General features: G+C 44.4%; 1 long non-coding RNA gene across 1 annotated transcript; it reads right to left on the reverse strand.

Moving 5' to 3' along the window:
- Positions 1–358: 358 nt before the first annotated feature.
- LOC137878828 (uncharacterized) lies at positions 359–22,518 on the reverse strand. The gene is made up of 3 exons (XR_011103658.1): positions 22,474–22,518; positions 7,575–7,642; positions 359–436 (listed from the first exon to the last, which is right to left on the reverse strand). It is a non-coding gene; the product is annotated as an uncharacterized lncRNA (long non-coding RNA).
- Positions 22,519–26,395: the final 3,877 nt, after the last annotated feature.

A 26,395-nucleotide genomic window follows, 5' to 3' on the forward strand; every position in this document is an offset into this window, starting at 1 on the left:
GAAGAGAGCAAACATACTTCCTGGGCCAAATGTGCAGGAAAAACAGTTTTAATTTCAATATATCCAGTCATGTTATATGTTGAGTTAATGAAAGCAGCAGACAAACATCGCTCTGGTCTTACCGCCCTGTTCTATGATCTGTCATTATATCCACAGGTCTGATTATTACTCATCAGAAATCTCATTAGTCAACCCTCCAATACCGTCACATTGATATCCAGGTATGTGGACCTGGAGGAGCGAGGAGAGCGGCGTCATTACGTTACCGCAGTCTTGCAGAGGGAGGAGAGAGGAGAGGGATATTCAGTCGGTTGCGATCTGCAGTCCCACCACTAGATGTCACCAAATCCTCCACGCTGTGCCTTAACGTCATTGATCCTTAATCACAGAGCTGGCTTCGGAGGACTTGTCGTCATACCGACATGTGGGTGTTGTACTAGAACATAAAGAGAAATCCAACAATACAGATCCACATATGGATTCATTCCACACCGCACTGCGTGTTCTCATTTGCAGTGTTGCGTGCGGCCGCTCCGGCGCGTCCACTCAGAAGAGAAGGAGTTGGCGTGACGCCTGCTCGGGGACAGGGAGGATCAAACAAACAAAAGAGGAGGAGAAGAAGAAGAAGAAGAAAAGTTTTCAACACCCCTTAAAATAAAGAGAGAGCGACGAGGCCTGACACTGACTCCGCGCTGTAGCCGTCCAATTTGCTTTGTTCCCAGTCACCTGCCCCTGCCATCACAGGGGGAGCCACTGGGGGCCATATTGGGGCCATCTTCGCTCCCATGGCCCCGTTTCTCGCCACAGCCTTTAAAGTCCTGCACTGCGATGTGCATGGCCTTGATGTTTGCCTTGTACCCTACATGCAAAGCTATCATTATCCATGCCTCTTGACAATCGCAGGCCCAGTCTTTGTTACATCTGCAGCTCTTTGCCTTGGGCTATGACATGACTGTACGGTTGATCTCTTCTCTTTTACATATCGCTCCCTATGTCTCTTTCTTCTCTCGGTTTTGCTGCACTCAGACTGTGTACCGTGTTTGAATCCAACTCTCATTTGATGACTTGGAGAATCTTTTACCTCTCAGCCTGCGTGACACCTCCGCTGCTTTGATGCGTTTGCCACTTTCACAGAAATGTGCATTGATGTTCGACGCGCGGCGTCGCTCAGGTTTGCAGCAGTGCTTTTCACACCGTTTCTCAGACAGTAAACGTCTTAACCAAAAGCATTTATTGAAACAATAAAACAAGTTATTCATCGTCTGTGAAATCAGATCAAAGGACCATGCATTTTAGGGATTTAAAAATGCTATAAACCTTCATCTAAGTACCACTTTTAAAGTCAAAATCTGTGTTGCAAAGCCAGATTTTAGCAAAGCCAGATTTTTGTCTTTGTAGTCAGATCACTCCTTTTTGGGCTAATATGGGTCACTAGCACAGAGGAAACGAGGAAAGATGAAATGCATTACGAGGAGAAAATGAATCTTGTTACATGCCCCACATGCAAACACATAAAAATGAGGAATTCCCCATTTGCGTCACACATTATGTCCACTAGTTTCATAAACTAAACTAATGTCCAGGGAAGGAGGACTTTAACATCGAAACACAACGTGTCCAGGTTGAAAACACACTGAAAACACAACCACGACAGACAAATATATTCTCAAAACAACATTATCGAAATGGACCGAGAGAATTCAGCAGATAGAACCATCTGGAAGTCGGACCACAAGCTTGCTGCATTACTGCAACTTTGGATGCCTGAACGGAGGATACGATTTAAATCTTCCAACCCAATAATTCCCACAACAGACTGGATATCAGCAGCTCTGTAGAAGATTACAGTTATGGTTGGCACTTCGATACTTCCATTTCTGCAGGAGGAGACAGTGACGGAGAAGAAGAACGGAAAGAGTCTGGATCTTCAGCATTACAACAATTAAAAGTGACACTCAAACTCAGACTCATTGCAGCCACGAGCAGTAATAAACAGACACCGGGTGAATAAAACAAGGTTTGTTGATTGTTTTCTCTCTTATGGAAGTCAAAGGGTGCTCTTCGTACTACAAAGTCAAGTCCAATCAATTACACACATCTCCAAAGTCTTAATGTACCCCAGAGTGCAGTCATTTACATTTGTATTTCAGTCCAAACTCAAAAGCTTTTAATTAGTCTATCCTGCAGTCTGCCAAAGCTCTCCTGACCTTCGCTCTCCTCCTCTGCTTGACGTCTGGTTTTTATTTTTGTTCCTCAAAATTCCTCAAAGCACACACACGAATGCATGCTGTCTGACCACAGACTTTAAAATGAATCCCTCTATTAGCTAAGTATTTGGTGATGCATGAAGCATTTTTCTTTCCGTTTCTACCTTTTACTAACCCTCCACCAAACCACCACTACCCACCCTCAAGGATCACAGAGCAGCAGCACTTGGGAAGTCAACAGCTCTCTTCTCGTCCACCACAGGAGGTAGCCGCTGGCAGCGTTTCACAAGCCCACCACTGATCTACAGACCGAGGACCTGCAGCTCCGTCAGAAACCAGAGCGAGACTCAAAGGCCTCGACGCAGCTCTGTTCTCTCCAAACAGACAGCAGACAGCGACGGCGAGCGCTCTTGATCGGCAATTTCACCTAAAGCCGATCTCTGCTCCGGTCTGACTTTACCGATGTGTTTTTACTATTGACGAGAATATGATACTTTAGGACATCTTACAAATTCTAGAAGTTAAATCATTTTCATAGATTTAATAATTCTACTAGCATCCCTTACCCAGGCTGACATTAAAAACTTGCCAACAAGATGCAAAACAGCCGTAGCAGTTCTCAAAAGTACTCAACGTGCAAGTAGGAAGTTATTTAAATCCAAATGAACAATTACATCTTTATGTTTTAAATGCTGTTACAAGTCATCAAATCTGCTGAATATCAAAATCTCTGCTGGGAAACATTAAACTCGCATTAACTTCAATTCAAGGCAGCAGAAACAATTTATATGCATTTATATTTTAAATAACTCTTTGAAACTCACGCCATAAGAGTCTTTCACAGATTACAATCCACACGTCTCCACACATGTCTCACCGTGTATTGGAGGCATCAGACTGGATGTCTGAATTCATTATTTACTCATATATTGTTGAGTAAGAAGCCGTGTTTTAGGTTAACAGCAGCAGGAGGAGAGGACAGGCATGAAACCGATGAGAGGGAGGTTTTTTTTTTGGCAGGCTGCACATCCAAAGCTACCGAGAGAGAGAGAGAGAGAGAGAGAGAGAGAGAGAAAGGGAACACAGTTGCATGCAAAGTGCATTGATTAACTTGCATTGTGTTTCAGTGTTGCTCTGCTAACACCGTGCACCGCATTCAAATGAAGTCCAAGACCGGGAGGGAGAGTCAGAGAGCCTCTAATTCAACCTCACAGCTCTCTCTCTCTCTCTCTCTCTCTCTCTCTCTCTCTCTCTCTCTCTCTCTCTCTCTCTCTCTCTCTCCTCTCTCTCTCTCCTCTCTCTCTCTCTCTCTCCCTCTCTCTCTCTCTCTCTCTTCGTCCAAATGTCTATTTCAACACTCGCAACCCGGGAAATTAATAATGAATGCATCCTGTCCGATTTAATTTGCTGCTAATTAGGTCAGGAAAGTTTGGGAGCGAAAGGTACGGTCCAGGCCACGTGGTCGGCTCTCTCAGCGGGCAGCCACTTTCATGTGGCGAGGAAAAGTTGAGCGTGGAACAGAGGGATGGCAGCAGGGGCAAGGCCAGCGCCAACAGTGCCAGCACAGGCACGAAGGGCCAGGGCTGGAGACAAAGATAATAACACCAAGAAGTGGCAGCTTCAGAAAGACACTGGGAAAAAAAAAAAAAGCCACCAGGGAGATATCAACTGTGGGCCTTCACTGAATGGAAAAAAAAAGAAAAAAAAAAAAAGAAGAGAGCTGTCAGTCTGTTTGTTTGGACTGCGACCGCTGAGAAATGATTATTCCCTTTTAATTACAATTTGCAGAAAAGAAACGCGGCGCTCAGGCTTAGGATGCCTCTTCTGCCTCCAGACGGGGAGCTGGTGTGGGGCAAACGGCGCTGCCCAGACCGCAGAGCGAAGCGCCGGAGGACCCGCGAAGCAATGTTATCACCTTTCACACTCGCCGAGCCAAAGAATAAACGACTTTGATCCGACTGCGAGTACACTTTGGCCAACTTGGGTGGCACTCTGCGGTTTAAGCAGAAACTCTCTGGCAGGAAGAGTTCAGAGCACTGGGAAGAGGAGGAGGAGTGGGGGGGGGGGGGGGGCAGATGAAGGTGACAGCTATAGAGGTTAACCTCGATTTGAAGTCCCAACGGAGATGGAAAATCCCACAAGGCTAGATATCGCTCTGATCTTTCACATCTAGCTCACAGATATTGTACCAGACAGTGCCAATAATATCTCTTCAGGATAGACTGACAGACCTCAAACGCACTTCAAAAGGTCCCCAATGTTCACTTCTCCACTCACAGTCAGAACAATGCGCTTCACTTGCGATGCACATGTATTTTAGGTAACAAAATAAGTCCTGAATAAATTTGAATAACAAGTTCTCCTTACGTATAAAGATTGGCAGACAGTAGCAGCTCCCCTGATTCAAATGATGCCAACCTGCTTAGTGGAGGCGATCCAGATGGAGCGTCAGTTCAAGTACTGTAAATCTGCCTGATTGGAAGGACTCACACATTTGTCGGAGAGGGCGACTCATAATCAAGTCCAGCTGTGATGCTTTACCTGAAAATAACCTGCCTGTAAATATTGTACTTTGTTGGAAATCATAAGACAAATAAACAACAAATCTAAAGATTTGTTTTTTTTGTCATTTTCTTTATTTAATCAGCGCAGAAAAGAGGAAGAAAGATTCAGGTGATTTATAAAGAACATCATATGTAGATTCATATTTGCTGCTACCATGAACCGAAGAGGATAATAATATCTTTTAGTTCAAATGATTGAGCCTTTAACCAATAAAAAAACAAATATAAGCAGCTCAAAGACAAGGATAAGGCAGTGTGAGGGAGTAACTGCTCTCGTGAATAAAGTGGGTAAAGGAAGAGACAGGAATGTGTATCAACGCCCGTCTGCTTTGATATCCTGCCAGCACAAAAAGAACCGGATGTGATTTCTCACTCGGCAGCAGAATATCAGTCAGCGGGGGGGAAACCTCTCCCTCTCCTGCAAGCCAAACAACACTTCTGTTTACTGTCGCGCTCAAATAGACGGAAGCCGAGGAGGTAAGCAATACGTTCAGTGAGGGCAAGACAAACCCAGCTTATCATGTGATCGGACCTTGTTTTTACTTTTCACTGTAAAAAAAAAAAAAACTCAATATTCCTTGATATACAAAAGTGTTGATACTCATCTGTACTTTCCTCCCAAGTCAAATGAACCCTTTGTGAATTAATTTAAACAAGAGCCAGCAGGAAGCTGACCTCTCCTTGGGGGAGCAATTATGAATGAATGAATCCCGTTTCAATCAAGTGCATAGTTAAAAGAAAAAGAAGCAGGAAATGGGTTTTAGTGTTGTGGCACGAAACAAAAGTGGACAGTTCAACCTTTCCCTCGTTCTGTGTGGAGTGATTCAGGCCCAGACCTGCTCACAGGATTTTAATACCACTAGACCTTTCCCCATCCTTTGGGGGCAGAACAAGTAGCGAGATATAATCCTGTTCCCTGTAGAGGAAGCCTGCAGGAGAGGAGACTAGCAGCGAATCAAATTATTCTCATAAGATGGTGTGACCTTAGCTACACTTTATTCAAGGCTTCTTACCTCCACAATTTAACTGCTGTTCTCTCTTTTTTTTTTTTCTTCTCCTCCCCTCGACAACTTCTCTCCATGCATGAATCACAGGTTAAATGCATTCCTTTCAACGGCTGCGCACCCCGGCGACGGAAATATAATTATGTTTTACAAGTCGACTCTTATCTGTAGCCTCCTTCATTTCCCGCCGACTCGCGGCGTATTTTGAGGGCTTTTCAGAAGTACTTTACGGTGTGTCAGTTTGCTGTTCCTCCGTGTAAAGGCACTATTGTATCACTCAAAAGGTCCCTAGTCTCCATATCAAAGAGGGGGGAAAAGCATGGTGTATATAACCTCTACGGTGCTTCTGTGTAAGTGTAACACACACAGTATGAACAAACTGCTACATAATGGTATCTAAGTGGTTTTCTCGCTTTGCTGCACAACAGCTCCTGGGTTTGAATCCACAATAACCGTCTCTCTGATAACGTGAAGTTGGTTTGCATACTGGACTCTGCCGTGTTTAAGGACTACATCGACGCCAACATGTAACAAGTGATCAATATCAAGCTACGGCTTCATGACGCGTCATAAAGTAGACCCTTTAATAATCCACACGTTGTCTGCAAATGAACCGGATAATGAAATAACTTCTCATTTCCTTGTTATTGATCGTTTTATTTTAGCAAACATGCTTTTCGACTACAAACGCTAGTTTAATATCTTTAATATCCTCCATGACGTCCAAACTAAAGTCTAATTTGATAAAAACTATTATGTAGATTTAAAACCTACAACTGTGTGTTTGTATCGTGTTAGTAATAATCAAACGACACGTGACCTGGTTATTCACAGCCACTTCCTTATCGAGGTCTCACTGTAGTGCTGCAGTACTGCCGTGTGTCTCCTCAGGCCCGCGCGCTCGTCTTCCAGGGACAATACGTTGTCCGTGTCAATTATATCAATACGTTGCAGGCCTAAATGCTTGAATGCCCCCAAATTGCTCGGGTTCAGCTCCCGGTGGCCGGCGGCAGAGGGCCGCGGTTGTGCCGGGCGGCTCCCAGGTGCAAACACTGAAGCAACGTGAACGTGGAAGAGAAAAGAGACGGATGAATAAAGATTTCAAAATGAGGTGCGGTAGGTTTGAGTGAGATGACTCCCGACCGCATGTGACACATGCAGCTTCATTTTGACATGTATTCCTGTGACTCACATCGGGATTTGTGACACAAACATTATTCATTTTTCAGAGTCTGAATAGAAAATACTTGTTTTACTGCATCGGTGCATGCAGCACTGAAAACACAGAAAAGTAAGAAAAGATGATTAACTGCCACGAAGCTGCCAAGCACCAAAAGCACCATTCTTACCTCTGAGAGACAAAAGGATGCGATGCTACAATTATTACAATTACGCTCCAAGTAATTTCTTCTCCATGTGCTGAAAGGCATCAGAGGACAGGTGTCTCCAGGTAGAGAAACCCCAACTGTGAGCTCTCCGCTAAGCTGTATCAGCCTGTCTTTGTCTAATCAGCTGCTATTGTTAATACTGTTGTATTGCTCATTAGCTGCCATTGTTAACAAGCACGTTTAATTATGCTAGTTACAAGACCGTTGGCGGAGCTAAAAACAAAATAATAATAAAATCTCCCTCCAACCCATCTTATTAAAATGGGAGGAAGAGAGAAAGAGAATTTAACACAAAGAATTAAAAGGAAATTCTGACGCTGTGAGTTAAACAGAGAGAAGAAAGAAACAAAGATAGACAGACGAAAATAGTCCATGTGAAAGAAAACAAACAGTCTTTGTGTGGTGAAATACCTGGCGGGCTGCTGCCACCTCCTCAGCGAGTTACCGTAGATCCCCGGAGAGCCCCTCTCCTGGGGTTCCTAAAACATGACAGCAAAGGAGGAAGCAAAACACGGGCGTCAGGAGTCTCAAAGCACAAAACAAATCACGTCCCGGCGGTTACATAACCTCTTCAAACAAGGTGAGGAGAACGCCGCACAAACGTCTTTCAAGTCTGTTTGCGTTTCAGTCAGAGACACATTTAGAAGCATTACTGGATGAGCTCATGCTTAATGCAAGGAGCTAAAAAGAAACTATTTCAGTCCAACATCAGATTAAAAAGTGTGCTAATTTTGACTTTGATGAAAACAGCAAATATAATATAATATAAGTATTTTTTTCCTTTTGATTGAACGTGTAAAACATACGGGGTCTGAACATTTCCCCGAGTCTCTTTACTGAAGAGTTGGAACAAGACGAACACTGAACCTGAAGCCAGACACTCTATCAGCAGAATTAAAAGTTAACATCTCTTACATCACAGGGCTGCGGCACAACGCTACGAGGCCTGCCTCTTAAGCTCCACCCCCTGAGGTTCCCCTAACCAATGAGGTTATTCCCTCCTCTCGGACATATTTTTTTTTAAAAGTGCAGGTCCAATATGTGAGCATGTGCCCTGCAGGGGGAGGGCATTGTTTGTTGGGTGGGAAAGCGGGGAGTAGGTGTGAATTATGCAAATAAATGCTGTGACACAAACTTGGACGAGGATTCAGTGAGGGAGGAATCGTTCACACCCCCCCCCCCCCCCCCCCCCCCGTTACCTTGAGGCAGGAGCTTATCTTATTTGCCGCTTTTTTTTCTTTTTTCTTTTAAAAGAAGTGTCAGGATTAACATAAGCACCTCCGCCATTGTGCTCCCACTCAAAATCATTTTATCTGCCTGCGCTCTCGTTTTATCAGGTGAGCGAATAGCGTTTGAAATGCGAGGACCGCCGCCCCTCTGTTCGCCAGTTTATATTTAGCAGGACACCACTTCATTTTCCCATCTCCAGGAAGGAGGGAGGATGACACAGAGAGGGCCCCGGGTGTGTGTGTGTGTGTGTGTGTGTGTGTGTGTGTGTGTGTGTGTGTGTGTGTGTGTGTGTGTGTGTGTGTGTGTGTGTGTGTGTGTGTGTGTGTGCGCTTTCCACATAAATACCAGCTGGTTGAAAAGGTACAAGTGAGGATGAAAGGCAACTCTTTTCGGATTATCTCGCTACACTGAAGCCGCTCGCTTGTATCTAGAAACACTGCGCACAAAGGTTTCCTTTTTACCTTTGACTTCCTTGTATTTTCTCTGCCCTTTTCCCATCGCCGTCATGTTTTGTTTCCTCCATATTAAGAACTTTTAAACGCTCCCCCTTGGTTTACCCTCCTTTGCCCTGTGGAAATTGCCCAATAAGGGGATTTTTTTCCCTCTCTTCTGGCAGCTGGGGTCGACAGGAAGCAGAACAGGAAATGATATAATGGTTGCAGACTCGAGTGCTTCTCCCATGGCCAGCTGCTCCTCGTATGACCTCTGCGACTGAGGAGCGGGAGGAGGAGGAGCTGGCACGCCTGGCATCGCCGTCTACTCTTAGCATCACAGGGTTAAATGTTTTATTAGCATGTCTTTGGCGGAGGCAGAGCTTTCTGTGTGAGTGACTGCCGGTACAACTACACCGAGTGTGTTTGAATGAGAGACCACAGAACATCACGAGGACTTTATGTTTTCATGAGCAGAAGAAGTTGTCAGCCTACTACAGAATTAAATTCAGATTTTTTTTATCGTTTTGGAGACTTGATTTTAAGGTTCAGAGGGTTATTGTTTAATTATTGCAAATAAAGTGGTTAAAGACAAACAAAAGGGGTCAAAGAATGTAACAAACAATGAGTTTGACTGTGCTATAATTGCAGAAGATGGAACAGTAAAACATGATGGGATGCATTACATAAACATGTCTCTGTATGTGTTTGTCTGCATGCATGGAGGGGACTGAACTAAAAATATCCAGAAACACAAGAAGTGGCTTTTTTTCCCCTTCAAAGCAAAGAAGCATAATTAATTCTGTGTTGTACACCTTGTACACAGTGTGCACCCTGATATTTTGGGATGTTGTTGCTTCTCCTACAATTTGATATTTGGTGACTATCATTAGAATTACGTAGCAGCCTCAGCCTCATCCAGCTTATCGAGGTACGTCAAACCTTAAACTGCTTTGTCCCGAACACTATGCAGTCCTTTAACACCTTTCATGTCGGATCAGTTATTGCAATATTTCAGAAGGACCAAATAAGGCTGGTCTCAACACTAATTTATGAAGCTTAATGTGAATATATTGAGTCAGGCTTTAAGCTATGACATCAACAGTTAAACCACCTCAGCTAAAATACCGTACTGAGACTACTGACTCAGGACTAGTGTGACAGTGTGTTTTTAAAAAGAAGAAACTTTTCTGCTCTCATGATGAACATTGTGTGGATTCTCTGTGAGCGATGGACACACAGAGATTTTTTTTTCGAAGAGCTCCTCAGCTAATTAGGCGCACAGTGTGCCATCTCATCCAAATTTCTCTTGACTGGGGCAATGAGAGAGAAACCTCTGAGCCAAAGTATAATATGAAAGTTTGTGCCCCCCCTCCATCTGCTAAATTTGTGCACAGCGGCTTAATTGGGGCCAAATATTGTCAAAGCCTCTTCTGGTGAACATGCACTATTAGATTGGAGCATGTGAACAGGAGATCACCATAAGGAGCCAAACTTTTAACAAAATAATGCTGAATTTGTAAATAATTCAAATCGTACTAACATCCCTCTGTATCATATCATGTAAAATCCTGCAGAACCACAAACATCCTCCAGAATAACCATAAGAACACCTCTCCAACAACCTTAACCTCCAGTGGGCTGGGAGTTGTTTCTTCATACGGCATTATTTTTAATTAGGTGCATCTAATAAACAGAATACCGAGTGTACATTATGGGCTTTTGTTGCCGTCGTCTTAATATATTTACGCTAATTAAAAATGTCCATTTCATTACTATAACAACTATCAAGGCATTCCACGCCACCGTCAACGACATTCAACAATTCCTGCACAGATGTTTCACATTAACGGATCCAGCAGCTCAAAGAGCACCGTCTCTTCCTTTGCACGCTTTTAATGTGAAACATCTGCAGGAATCGTTGAGTTTTATCTGCAGTAGCTTAACACCAAATAACGGCAAATTTGAACAGGTTGTAATTGATGATGATGAAGAAGAGTGTATCTGTTTGAAAAGGAGAAGAGCAGGTTTGGTTGAGTACGACGCGAGGCGGGGGACCGGTCTTCACTTTTGCGATGCCGTCAAACCTCCGGTGAATATTTCAGACTCCTTTGTTTGGGCTCTAGCCTGATTGGAGAACGTACGGTAATAACAGAGACGCTGGTAGAAATCAGACGGGATGTGTGACCGCTTGGAACATTATGCTTTACTTATCTCTAAGTCTTCCATCATCGATGTCCGAACGTACAAAAGGTTCAAATAAAACATGTTATCTTGATAACTAACATGGGTTTAAGTAACAGAGACACTGGTGCAATCCTTTCTGCTTCCCAAATAAACACATTCCATTTCAGCAAAAAGAAGAAGAAGAAAAAAAAAAACAGTCAAAACTGGTATTTGGATTTGTTTTAGCGAGCGGACTAAGTAATGCATTTTGTTTTTGTTCAGAGCCACTCTCAGCTGTCAGTGTTTGAGCCGTGTCCTCCTGGGGTTCAGCAACACTTACACGCTCACCATGATAGCTGTGCATTAATGTCACTCACTCACACTCACACTCAACGTGCCTGCATGCTCTCCAACACACACACACACACACACACACACACACACACACACACACACACACACACACACACACACACACACACACACACACACACACACACACACGGTGGGGACTATTTCTGTCACACAAACATGTTAGCAAACACACAGGAAGCTATGGGACACACGCACCACATATCGTCTATTTGCTCACGTTGGTGCACACACACACAAAGCTCCACACAGTGTACATATATGGTATCTACACACACACACACACACACACACACACACACACACGCGCAGACATTTATACAAAGAACACACACGGCTGACTTCACACTATCAGCCACACACTCCCTTTCTCACACACATATTTACACATACTCAACAGCACACACACACACACACACACACACACACACACACACACACACACACACTTATTCAAATCATTCACACTGCATTCATACACACATTTGTTTGTCAATTATAGTTTGTCTGTACACGCACATACAAATGCACTTTTTCCAAACACACACACACACACACACACACACACACACACACATGTGTACCTATTCAGACACACAACACGTCCGCACACAGTTGTTTTTTTTTTTTTAACCATCATATTTACGTCGGCGATGTTGCCGTGTCAGTCTGCGGCGTTATAATCTCCGACACATTTACATAACATATATTACCCTGCTGTGTTGACGGCCAAGTAAGTACTCAAGCTCATCCCGGTCCCTTTTCATATTTACGGCGTGACTGATTTAAGATGGACTGATTGTGGGGATTTAATTACGGGGGACACAATGGCCACACAATTCTGTTTTCTTCTCTTCCCTTCTTGCGAGGCGCTGACACGCCGCACACTCGACTGCACACTGCCGAGGAATGTTTTACACTCCAAATGAGCTGTGCTTGCAGAAGAATTTAATTTGATCTGCCGCTGTAATTGTGCTCTCAAAAAAAAAAAAAAAAAGAAAAAAAAAGAGGGAAAGAAAAAGTGGTGGTGGTGGTGGTGGTGGAGGAGGGGGTGAAGCATGCTGGGGTGGGAGGGGTCGCAGTGCGTGCAACTTTAAAATGTAATATGCACAAAAAGTAAATTAACTCAAGAGGAGAGGCCCTTGTGATGTGTTGACACTTGCACTGGGCTCTCTTACAGGGAAGAGTGGAGGAGGGAGGAGGGAGGACACAGGGAAGGGGGGGTAAGGAGGAGGAAAAAAAAGAAAAGGAGGGGGGGTAGAAACGGCCATGATAAAACACCACAAAGAAAAGCGTTATGAATTTTATTAATGACTTGCAAGACAGTATGCAAAACATCAAAGGTCCACGGGAAAGATTAATGACCCTGTGTGAGACTGTTTAATTACCTCCAGCTAATTAGATTCTTGACCAAATTTTTAATATCTGCATTCGTGCTCGACGCCTAATTGAGATTCCACCATATTTATCAATCTTTCACAAAAAAAAAAGCCCCTCGGTGGTGCTTTTTTTTTGGGTTCCCTTTAGCCTTTCTCCTGCTGCTCTTGACACTTTGTCGCCATTTAAAGAGCGATTACGAGTCTCATCCAGGTCGGAGAGAGGTTTCCAAAAAACAAAAAGTGGAGCCACGATGGAGCACTGATGCCTATTTACTCACTACCAGGAGGAGGGGGAGGGGTGGTTATCGACCTGATCTTGGTCTCTAATGAAGTGCGCTTGCTAATAAACAGACTTAGCGAGCTCTGTCAACTCTCCTTGCCGTGCCATAATTCTCTTATCTGGACCTGAGCTGAGGAGAGAGGATCTCTCCGAGGAACCACTCTCCATCTACGTCTCGTTTCGCCTCTCCTTCCATTTTCCTCCTCCGGATAATCCGGGCGCTGTTTACCAGCACACGCGCACAGTTTCATCTAAATCGTTGCCTTTGAACTTCCAGTGCACATTATCTGTTCTGTGACCCTGTTGTTGTTGTTGTTGTTGTTGTTGCGGCTGCTGCAATAATTGCACTTGGATTATTGCAGTGAAGTCAGAGATGACTCTTCCTCTGGGTTCTCGGTTTTGGTTTCCACCTCTGTGGCAATTGGTTGAGCCATTTCTACATCTACGAGTTGTGCCGAGACAAAGATCAGTACTTCAAGTTCATTACTAAATATTTCTGGAGCCGAGGAGGTCACAACATGATTGTTATGATGATACGGTTATGAGAAAACACTTCATTCTGTACTTGAAATTAGGTTTATTATTCATATTTATTTTTCTAATCTTTCCTTTTTTTGTGAAATACTATACTTTTACCTTTTTATTCTGAGAAGGGAGGCATTGTTGTGATTCATCTAAAAGGCTTTACCACCTTTTTGTGATCTCATTTTGTGCAACTTTTTCGTCAAAAAAATAAAAAATAAAAAATGTCAAAGTCGATCAGCCTCAAATTCAACATGAAATGTCTCTGCAATCAAGGTTTCGTAGAAAAGATGTAAAATTAATGTATCAAGAGCTGCGGTTTGACATTTGCATTATTTTTTCCTCCTTGAGATACAAAACCCGTCGTCGTCGTATTTCTACATGGCTGCTTCCTTCATACTTTCTTTCCAGCGTTTTAATTACTTGAGAGGCGTTTTGCAGAAGGAGGTGTCACACATTGGGATAAACATTTGGAAACGGACCCCTTGAAGCAGAAACCCGTCTGTACTTGTGGCGCGCTACAGAGTGGACCGGCAGGGCCGCGCACAGCACCATCTGCTGTCCGAACACCTCCATTACAACACAAAACTAACGTGCACAAACAGCCAGGCCGCCCTGCAGCACTTCACTGAGAAATCATATCAGTGTCAAGTTACACAGCGCTACTTTGAGAGGGGGTTAAGCCTTAATTAGCATGCATTCGTTATCTGTATCTAAAAAGGTCTGTTTTCCCCTTGATGCCGCTCATTCTCCCCAGACCATTCTTCCTCCGTTTCTTTTACTGTACTCTGTTCTTTCTACCCCCCCCCCCCAGTCTCAACATCAGGGTGTACGCAACACTCCTTCTTTCACTCCCTCCATCTCTTTTCTCTCCGTCTATTCATTTCCATCTGTCTCTCCGTCTCTCTTTAAAGACTGAGATCTAAATAGGAGTAGATCACCTCCCTCGCTGGCGTTTCATTAGAGGCAATTAGAAAGCCGACGCTGCAGCGTCCCATAAGGCTCGACGGGGAGAGGCAAGACGCAGGCCGCATTAGCTCGTTGAGATGAAGTATGTATGACAACGCTTTCATCAATGCGCAACAATTCCTCGCCGACATCTCCGAGCCGAGTGTCAGAGGTACCATTCTGACAATTATGACAATTAACACTGTCAAAATAAAGCCATTAGCTTAGCGAGAGGGCAAACCAATGCACTTAATTACAGGCTTTTCTGTCAAAATGGATTCCCTTCAGACAACTTCCAAAACGAAAAAAAAATAATGAAACAAGTTGAATGTATGATGGAGGCCGGGGTAAAATAGCCAACATCTGCCGTTGTATTCAGGCCACCGAGGGTCGACGTACCTCTGAGTCTCTCTCTCTCTCTCTCTCTCTCACACACACACACACACACACACACACACACACACACAGACACAGACACAGACACACACACACACACACACACACACACACACACACACACACACACACACACACACACACACACACACACAGCGGCCTGAATACTCAAACTCAAAAACAGACGCTTCAAAGTGCTCACTCGCTCCATGTTGGACAAAAGATACGTACAGAATCCCACTTTATTTTCATTGTTTGAAATAGATTTTTTAAGGGTCAGCGCTCTTAATAGCTGCTGTGCAGACCTGCTTTCTCTCTTATCTTAGATTCTGAGGCAAAGCATCTCAAGTGTTCATTAATGCCTCGTATATCTTCTTCATAAATGAGATTTGGCATCTCAATGGCATCTGAAATGATTAAACTAAAGGTTTATAAATCACAATTTCTAAGAACGCTGACCGTGCATTGTTGTAATTCTGGCCTCCAGGCTGTGTACTGTACGACCACATCTACTGTACGACACACACACACACACACTAGACTTCACTTTGCACCAGCTTCCTCAATAAGGAAGAGAGGAGGGCTCTGCGGAGCGCACGGTGTCCGCACCGCACTGAGCCCAGAGGTGAACACTGCTGAACCGTGACGTGACCGGATGCTGCAGGATGTAGATGTTGGAGGAGGGGGTTGAGTCGAAACAGAAAAATACTGTAAAACGATGCAAGATTGAGTTTTGTCGCCTTTAAAATATGCAGCGCTGCACATCTGTCTGCAGACGCTTCGGGGGAATCGGCCCGACTTTGACGTGACAATGTGGAAATACAATTACACAATCTCCAGGGAACGGCCTGTCACATTATATTTACCTTGGGTCAAAGCAAAGCGTGCGCTCGCTTCTCCGTCTATCTGCCCATCTATCGAACATCTCTGAGTGGATGAGGTCATTTTTCACACAGCAGAGGGAGCGCCTGGTTCGGGCACCAGATTTCTGTAAATGACTATCTGGTCTCGTTTACGGCATGCACCTGTTTTCAGACGTCCAAAGCAAATTCAAAACCCGCATTTCAGCGAGCCCGGGGGCCCCGGTGGGGATCACAGGGTGGTGTGAGTGTCCTGCACATGAAGGGGCTCAGGGTCTGAGTGCCTGACCCTCGTTTTACATCATGGGACTGATGTTCTGATGCTAAAGCCACTAAAACTTGTGCTCTGACTGATCGTGATCTATAAGAGGCTCGTGGTTAGGCTCTCTCAGCGTAAAACGTTTTAGGTTTCTGTAGACGGATCATGCTGGTTGCGATTGTGCAGCGACCACAAAATAAAAACAGTCCGGATCGATATCATCCGTACATTATTGACGCACGGTATCGGATACTGATGTGGCCCCAAACGTGGACATTTTGTGAATCAAAGTAATCTTGGAAGTCAAGAACATTGAAAAACACATTCCTACAACAACACCCTCATCAACAAAGTGACTTCGCCGTGGCTTCCTGAAGGCTGTGACCCGTGAACAACCTCTGGCCTCCAGACGGATTCCGGATCAAATTGCAGTAATGGAGGGGGGGGGGGGGCAGAAGTTGAGGTCAAAACCTTAACTTCTTTTTGCGACCACCATTCGCTGACCGAGGCCGGGAGGAAAGCCGTTCCGGGTCAGCGAGGAGCGTTCTCTCAACGCCTCTCGGATTTGTTTGTAATTAATGATCTCAAACAAACGAAGTAGGGGAAATAATTGATTGGATGTTTAAATGCGTCTGTGATTAGCAAATGGGGAATATCCAAGCGCCTAGGGGAGGCGTGGAGAAGTTGGGCTGATGACCACAACTATGGACGAGCTCATGCCCTTCATAAAATAGATGTCAGACAGCAGCAGCAGCGGTTAATCTGCTGCTACTCGACAATATAAAACCAAATCTAACTGTTCGCACATGTTCCCAGTGGGAATTAAGCTGGTTTATGGCGACTACAGCCAATAATCAAGTGTGTTTTACATCTCTTACAAGTATTACGGAAATAAACTAGAATTACCGTCTCACAGTTTACGTCCATGTCTGTCCAAAATGTCACTTTATCTCGAGTCCAAGTGGACATTTGTGCCAAAAGTTGAAGAAACCGTTACTACGGTATGTACAGAACGCTAACTTACAAAGTTAATCCAAACAAGTTCAGACAAACTGAATAAAATGAGCAATGACATCCATCATGTTCTAAAGGAAACGCCTGCCTGTATATTATAATTAAAGGAATATATATATATATGATTCTATTTCCTCAATCTTGTTTCCTGAGTCAATCCTCATCTTGATCTCGGCTTGTCAGTAAATCAGACCACTTTGAGTCACAGAGGGATCGCCGCCTCTCCCCTTTTTGGTTTTTATCAAAAAATGAAGCTGATGACTCCCTTCAGATAAGGATGGGAGCCCTTCGCTTAAAGCTCCACGCTAATAAATGAATATGTTCTCCATCACGCCAAGCGCTTATTGTATTTCACAGGGGCAAAATGCAATTTGTATCATTTCTGTGCCGCACATCAAAAGGAAGTGGGCCGCGCGCGCGATGACTCACTGCGCCGAAAACGCTCTGTTTCCAATCGAAGAAAATCAGATCTGAACTCTGTTTGCTCGTTCCTCCATTTGTTTGATACGGCCGTGAGCAGTGACGGTAAATGGGCGGATAAGTCGAGGACGTGGTCCTTCTGCTGGCGGACAGGCCGTCAGCTTATCAATAAATGACATCATCTGCCCCTCCAGACGTCTCTGTGCCGCTCACGTCGACGGCACTCGAACCAAAAACAAGACAAAAAAGAAGGAGAGAAGAAATGTCCATTTTTCCCCATTAGGGCCGTCTGTCTGGATGGATGATGAAGTCAGAGACACTGGGGACAGTTTGTCTGTCTGTGGAGACGGAAACTTCAACCTGTACTACGACAACGAACACCCTGTACAGTTAGAAAGGAATAGATTACAATCGAAAAACTAACCGCACTAAAAGGAGAACCGTAGATTAGGATCAAATTATAAAGTTATACTTAACTTTAGGTGCTTTACTTCCTTTGACCAGAGTAAACCAGACTTTAAACTGGAGTAAAGTATTGTTGCTTATTCTATTTTAATTTCCTCAAACAAGAACAAAGAATAAACTATAGTACAACTAATACATTCAACTTGGCTAAAACGTCTTGACTAAACTGAGATACATCAATAAAGATAAATGTCCAGTCAGACAGATTTTCCTAAAATAAAGTAAATTAGAAAATAGTTAAAGATCAGTTTGTTTCTTGCTTTTCATTGACCCTACTTGTATTTCGTGCAGTCTGCTTAACTTCCGTCTCACTATTTTATTTGTCTGTTTTTTTCAGTTGACTTTAATAAAACCTTTTCTTGTTTATTTCTCTTTTAATTTATTGGTGTGGAAACAAGTTCTGAGCAAACCGAATAGCATTTGTCTCGTGCTTTGGTCACCTGTTATCTCTGGTGTTAATTTATGGCTGGTGAATCTGTCCCCATGACCAACCACTTGGTGGAAAGTCCCAACCAACAAAGACGCTCTTGTGTTGTTTATTTGGATTGATATTAATTGAGGTGCGTCATCATTCCGGAAAGTTTGAGAGACGATGTTGCATCGCAGACATGTGATTTGGACCGACGGTAAACAAAAATGTTTGCATGCCAAGAGCTCCCTTAAACCACAGACGCTGATATCTTCACAACACACAAAGAAAATGTCAATAAATGAATGCCAACAGAGCAGGATACAAGCATTTTGTTTTTCAAAAGATGTTAAACAGCAATAATCTTCTTTGCATTTCCCTCGTGTTGCAAAACGTGTCGGTCGCAGTGAGCTGAAATGTCTTTCTCTGAGACACGGTGATGCCGGTCGAGCTCATTAGCTGTCAGCTGTTAGCCTGTAAGGCCACGAGTCTGTGAGCTCTAATGTAGTTTTGTAAACAGCAGGGGAGAGAAACCTGAAGCCAATCAGGGTTTTTATGATTTAGAGCCGGAAAATGTAAAAAGATAAACACTACACTAATGCGTTGTTATTCCTTTAATTCAATTGATCCATAACAGTAAACAAATTAGAGTTAACGGGTGTAATCAGACTGGAATTTAGTACAAAAGTTGCAGTTTTTGTTTCCCAAAATACCGCCAGCCTATCAGCTGATGTTAAAAGAAGGGAGTGCGTGACAAAGAATGCTTTAAACTGACTTTACTTGGAAGCTTTTGCACCCACACAATATGCACAAAGAGGTTAAACAGAAGGTCTAACTGGTCCACAGCATGCGTCTCTCCGCTTAGAGCCACCTCCTGCATTTTCTGTAGCAAGTCACGGTCTCTAAAATCTATATTTCACTCTCTGCGGTCTCACTCGCTCACTCGCCATCAATCATTCAGTCAGAGCTGGTGGCTCCACGAGGGCATCCGAGACCGAAAGGGAACTTCAAAGGCAGGTCGGGCTCGGCCGGCGTGGCCGTCGGAGTGGCACGGCCGAAAACACTATTGTGTTTTCACAACAATGGAGAGCCGTTACGGCGGAGTCTGTTATCGGCCACCGGCTACCGGGGACGGTTCCTGCTTCATTGTGAGCCATCGCAGTAGATTGTGTTCAGGAGGGAGTTCAGACTAAACATATTAGGGCGTAAGAAGACACACCTGGGGCTTATCTGATGGGAAATGGAACCGGCTACAAGGTCCAGGAAAAAAACACATCCTGTCAAATTGTTATAATGGAAGATTTATGCGTGTGCGCTTGGGTCAGTGTTTTCTATTTACGTGCATTTTAGACTTGATTTCATGCGTTTAAGTGAGTCAAAATATCACGTTTTTCTTTTTCAGTGTAAATCGATTTGCGTGCATGTGATCACATAAACTGTGTTTAGGTGTGTGTGTGTCAGGATGTGCAAGATCCTTAATCGTGTCTGTGTGTGTGTTTGTCACTTTCATGTGTGTTTGTGTAAGTGTGTGCCTGTGCCTTTCTTCTGCTACAAGGCTGAACACAACATGTGGACCACGATCCTAGAGTATCTTTCATGAAAAGTCAGTGTGACATCTTTTAATGATAAAGCCGCGGATGAATTGTTTATGGTGCTTTTAAGGATGTGTATTTCAGTGTGTGCCTTTGTGTATGTGTGTGTTGAAGGAGGGGGGGGGGGGGGTTAGCTGGAGTGAATAATTCAGAGAAAAAGCCGTTTGTTTTCAGGGGGCGAAGGCAAAGACACATCTGAAACATATGGGAGGAAATCACATTGAAAGCAGTGAGCAGTAAATTAATGGTAACAGATGCCAAGATGTCTGGCTAGTGCTTTTTTTTCCTCCTTCTTGCTTGCTTTTGTTTTCTCTGAGAGCTCTTGCATTCCGAATGTTGGAAAATAATACAATTAAGACTTCCATCTCTCACGTGAAGTTCACTGGTGTCACTTCTCCGCCACAGCAGTGTCTCAACATGACAACGTTTTTGGGGGAAGAAAAAAATAAATAGAAATCCGCCGTACCTGGCTCAGGAGTTACGTTCCTGCGACATCCCTTAATTGATTTTAATTCACCGCGGTAATGGCTTTTCAGCTGCAGATGACGGCTCGACAATGACGCCATAAATTATTGATGTTACCTTGATGATGCAGGCCTGTGCCACTGATGAGATAACGCACAACCGTCTTCTCTGTTCCCCCCCCAGAGGAGAATATCTTGGCATATTAGAAATATGTCTAAAGCTTCAACAGTGTGTGTGTGTGTGTGTGTGTGTGTGTGTGTGTGTGTGTGTGTGTGTGTGTGTGTGTGTGTGTTGTTGTTGTGTAGGGGGGGGGTTGGCCTATGTCCAAGCATGAGCAGCAACAAAGACAACCTTGCTCTTAATGGCACATATCTGGAAGATGGAGGAGCCCGATACATGAAAGCGCTGTGATCATTACACTGATAGCAATTATCCTTCAGGAGGCTCTAATGGCGGCGGCCTCTCTTGAGCGCACACACACACACACACACACACACACACACACACACACACACACACACACACACACACACACACACACCCCGACAAGCTTGCAATCAAGGGTGGTGGGCAATTAAATGCAATGCTTTTTGGTGAACCTTTAACAGCGAACAAAGCCTGATGACAAGGACCGACAAGGAGATTTAATAAAGAAAAAGGCGTCATTTTAGAGAACAAAAGGGGGGAAAAACACAGGACAAGAGAGGGACAAAAGGGAAAAAAAGATATTAATGTTGTTTATTAATCGATTCTTAATGTGTTGCAGTGGACTGAGGGGGGGTCTCTGGAGTGGAGCCGTGGCAGCAGTATGATTGAGTGCAGGGGCCAGCGTGACGGAGGGACAAAAACAACAAGGTAATTAAAGCTTAAAGCGTGCAGTCGACGCTCCGCCATCCGTGACAGCGGAAGGTGTCTTCCATCCAACCCCCCCCCCACCCACCCACCCACCCTTCCCCAAATGAAAAATAAGTCAGGTAATTGTCATTGCGTACTGCATGTCATTATTTATTAAACGGGTAATTCATCTTCGTGGAGAATGCAGAGGAAAGCAGGTAGGGCTGCTTTATTAGTCATAATCCAACGGGCGGATCATGTTTATCAAATCAGGCTTTTACAGGAGGAGTGACAAACACAAACAGAAAGGAATGATCTTCACTATTATGCTCTCTCTCTGTGTGTGTGTGTGTGTGTGTGTGTGTGTGTGTGTGTGTGTGTGTGTGTGTGTGTGTTGGTGATGGAGAGAGTAGAAAGTAACCACATGGAGAGAAATCTTTGAGATAAAGTTTTTCCAAGGCATCAGCATCACACCCCCCTCACACCACACACACACACACACACACACACACACACACACACACACACACACTCCTTTTCTACAGTATATTTTTTTCAAAGTGCGACGGGTTGACAAAAGAGATCGCTCCCCGTTGTTTTTCCTTGCGCGGTTACAAAGAGGCGCGTAAAAAGTTACAAGGTTGTCCCCCGTGGGGTTAGATTTCAAACAGCACCTGTCAAAGCAGATGGGGCATTTAAATAAGAGTCTTTAAGAGGTATTTGTTACAGCGGAGCTCAGGAGTACCTGCTGTGCTCGCCGATGCTTTTCACGGCTGTCGTTGCTCTCACAGAATCTGTTTGCTGTGTTTGCAGGGATAAACATCACATTAAAAAAAAAAAAAGAAAAACACAAAAAACCCACTGAGGCCACAAATTACAACAGAGAGGACTACATTTATGTAACTGCTGAGGCGAGCGGAGCCAAGTCTGTTTGCATGACTCTGTGCATGTATGTGTACATGAAGATGCACTGTTTACCAACGTGTGCATGCCTACATAAGGTCAAATCTTAAAATTTAGAATGCAAGTTAGAGAACAACCCTGCAAACCTTTCCAAAATTCTGAAAATATTTTGAAAAACAATTAAATTAAATTTATGGTCGTGCAGTTGTAAATGTTGACATTTTGTTTTTACCTGACAACGTGCAAACGTGTGTTTTTGCAAAGGTGTGTGTTACAGAAAATCGTCAGTCTTGTAGCTTGATGACAAGACGTAAACATCGAGGACATTTCTAAGTGCGGAGCAAGAAGAAATGTTCAAAACTCACCTCAGCTTGCATCACGTAACACCCTGATCTCTGCGCCCTGCAGACTCCAGACACCACGCTGCTTTTAGACGCACACCGCGGCGTCCCGACGGCACTCGGGGCCTCGGCCTCAGCGTGAGCTCACACCTGGGAATTCAGAAAGAGACTGTGACTAAACATCACCCTGGACAGATGTGTCCTCGCAGCCGAATGAGTCCTCAAGACAAACAAACACAACCACCTATACGACCGCCGGACTCCTCGGACCAAATAAACAAATGAACGCGTCGGTCCACAGGCGATTCAGCTCAGGAACAAAAGAGGTAGAGCCACACATACGGTCTGCTGGTGCACCGTGTTGTGCAGACCATCATATAAAATCACAGATTTTAAAATGTGTAATGAAATAAAAAGGTATTTAAAGTATTTAAAAATGTATACATTATCAAAAAGCTTGTGTTTTATGTCAATTGCTGAATCAATTAACAGTTTGAGCACTAATCAAGTTGATGACAGGGAGGAGGCGGAGGAGCCGAGGCTGACAGGAGTCGCCGTGTTTGAGACCGAGGCCCTCTCGAGAGGACTTTGCTGTCACTTTGGCAGCCTGCGTTTTTCATCACTGCGAGCCAGGCGTGGTTTTTCCCCCCCCGGGGCCCCCGAGCTGGAGGTCAGGGCACTATGCTCCGGCCCCTCCCTTACCTCCCCACCTATCGCCACACGACGGGGTTCTCTCAGTGACAGAAAGAAGACTTCTGGAATACACTGGTGGCTTCTCTCGTCTCTCTGCTTCTGTCATTTCCATCTCTCTGTGGCCCTTCCCTTCTTCCCATCAGCGAGAAAATAAATAAAAAATAGGACGCCCCCTTGTTCTTCACATGCTAAACTTCATTCGGATTGTCAGACACTTAAGAACTGACAAAACGCTTTCTCCGACTCCCCGTCATTCCCTCTGCTGTCAGAGGAGATAATAAATAAAAATGACTCCTGCGTGGGCGGAGGGAGAAGGGCCGAGACACAGAACATCAAGAGATGGACAAAGTGTTTCCAGAAGCCTGTAGGGAAACTCGGGTTAAAACCACATATACACACACACATACACTTAGGATGCAGGCGGGCGGCCCCGTGCTCCCTAAAGGCTTATAATGGGAATAGGCAATGTGACAAAGAGTTAAAGGCATGGCAGGCCAGTGTCCCAGATAATAGGACAAGCTGTCCACAGTTCCCACTTCTTGCTTTGCTGCGGTCAAACAAGGCCTAATGTGGTGACTTTGCAACCAACTGGGGTTTGAGAGAGGGTTGGGTGAGTAGATAAACTAAATACAGCCTCACCAGAAAGGCCTCACCAGACACCGGCTGTATATAAACCTCTGCACACTGGCATGACGGGAAAACATAAGCTTTACAAAAAAAGCAACAAACTGATAATTCAGTGAAAGTCAACCACAAAAAGGGAAAGAATAAAGTCAATAAAAAAAAAAAAAGGTAGAAACAAGCGCAGAAGTAGAAATCACTGTGAATCCAGCAACATCAAGAGCCGGATGAAAGAGACACAAACAACAGAATGCCCTTGCTTTGTGGGGGTTTTGCAATACTTTGCGAGTGAAGGACAATTGGTCCTCGGTGTAAAGTAAGCGCTTGGCTTTTAACGGACCTCTGCATGCCAAGTCCTCGGCAGGCGAGGCTGGGGACGCTACCTTCGCTGTCATTCAGCCCCATCTCGTCGACTAATCTTCTTGGTGCAATGAAAGAGCTTAACAGCTTTGCAACACTATCCCTCCCCAAATGTCATTATCACAATGCACTGCGCCGGCCGACCGTCTCAACCGGCTCCCTGCTTATCGGTTTCTTTCCTGGGAAGTTGAAGGCAGGCGTCCGCTGACATTCACCGAGCTCCCGCTGCAGCTCTTGTCCTCAGCAAGTCGGACGGACGCGTTGGTGGAACGTTATTCAGAAGTCACTTCTGCAGTTTGGAGTTCATCGCTTGCGCGTCCGTCTTTGGCGTTTGTAACGCGTCGAGCGTCGATGCGTCGTGACCGGCCTGGAAGATGACGTCAGTGTTGAAAATACCGATCTGAATCAAGAGGCTTATCGTGGAATATTTGGAGAGTGGACAGCGGTTGTGAGGGGGACTCTCCTCCGTGTTGGAAAGATCCCGACACGTTTAACAGCGCTATAGTGCTTCTATAGGACACTGTAGCACAGCTGTAGAACAGTTAAATCTGTACATAAATAGAGGAAACGTTAAAGAAAAGTTAAGTATTAGCTATAAAAGCATCTGGGGTGGCTTTGAATTAATAATTTTACATAAAACATTAAAACGACGGCTAATAAAGCTTAGAAATATACCTTAAACAGTGTTGAATTACAAAGAATTTATCTTGTAAAAACTTTTAACTTCTTAACTCAAAGGACCATTGTTAAAATTCATATTTCTACGCATCAGTATTGACGTTTGCACCACGGCTGGGTTGACAAACTTCATGTTTTCACCCATGCAGCATCACCGTACGCTGCTGTACCGTCATGATAATGGACGACGTACAGTACATACACCGTGTACATCTCTCTCAACATGTCTGGATGTACATCACGTGTTTGGAAACACGTGTCTCTCTCTCACACACACACACACACACACACACACACACACACACACACACACGCTCAGCAGGGAGCCACAGATCTGCAGCTCGGTCGTGATCTCCGAACTCTTTCTCCCCACTTGCCTCACTCTTTGTTTACTCTCACACAGAGTTGGTGATGGGCTCCCAGCCCCTCCTCCACCCCCCACCCCTCCCTGCACCCCCCACCCACCCACCACCTCATTACCTCCTCTACCTGATGGGCCCGCTCCTCTTTCCTCCCCCTCGCGACTTTTTTTTATTTATATATTTATCCATTTTACCCCGGCTTTGCGGGTTACCGTTTTTAATATCATCGGTGAAACATGATTATTACCTCTTAATGCCGAAATTACGGGGGCATTCTTTTTGTCATCCTCGCAGTTGCATTTTTCCCGCGTAGCACCCCGTGGCAGGAACATCTTTATCTCCCCATGTGCTCCTAGTTTTAAAACCTTTACCCCCGCTGTTTGAAAAATATTTCTCATTTTCCTCCCCCATGGCGTGGAGAAATCCCCATAGGCAAACCATTAGTGATCTTTCTGCCTTTCCCAAACACTTATTACTATCACCCGCACTCCTTGAGCTGCCTCATTGGCTTTTGGTAAATTATGCAAATAAGGTGATGTTCGAACATATAGTTTTTCTGTTTTTCTGCAACTGCGCAAGTTTGCACAGCCTTCCACCGAGCAGCCGCGGCACCATTAAAGTGACTGAGCATGTCAGCAAGATTTATGCATCAGTGACAAATTATAATGCTTTGTCGCTAATTTCCCCGCTGCTTCTTCTTCGCACAGGTTTAGTTATGTGTTTGCCTTTTGGGGAGGCCTTTGGTTGTGAGTTTTAGTGCGGTTTTTTTTCCTCCCTGCATATCAATGTGTCACTTCACTTCACATCTGCAGAGACAGGAGGCTGCAACCCAAGCGAGTCAACTCTGGTGTTTGACTCATTACAGACGATATAAAAGCTATTTTGGAGTTTCACTTTTCTTCCAGAGAACTGTCAGGGACTCTGCAGCAGACAGACGGACGGACAAGGGAGGTGAAATGTTTCATCTGCAGACCACACATGTGATATGTAAATTACAACATATTTACATAGTCATATGAGAAACAACAGTGAATTCCCCTGCCTGGTCTCATAGAGGGTTCAAGCAAAGATGTAGCTTTAGTTGTATGTTTATGCGTCGGCAGATGAATCATTGAAACTACTCTTACAATGTCTTTAATATTAATTTAGAGTACAAACGACACGTTAAAGAAGTGCATATATATACATCTTTTGACATGCAGAGCAAAAAAACCTCCGATTCAACTCGCATT

The sequence above is a fragment of the Cebidichthys violaceus genome, unplaced genomic scaffold (genome assembly GCF_023349555.1).
Source record: "Cebidichthys violaceus isolate CVI_PGR_0920_01 unplaced genomic scaffold, fCebVio1.0.p SCAF_24, whole genome shotgun sequence".
Classification (NCBI taxonomy): Eukaryota; Metazoa; Chordata; class Actinopteri; order Perciformes; family Stichaeidae; genus Cebidichthys; species Cebidichthys violaceus.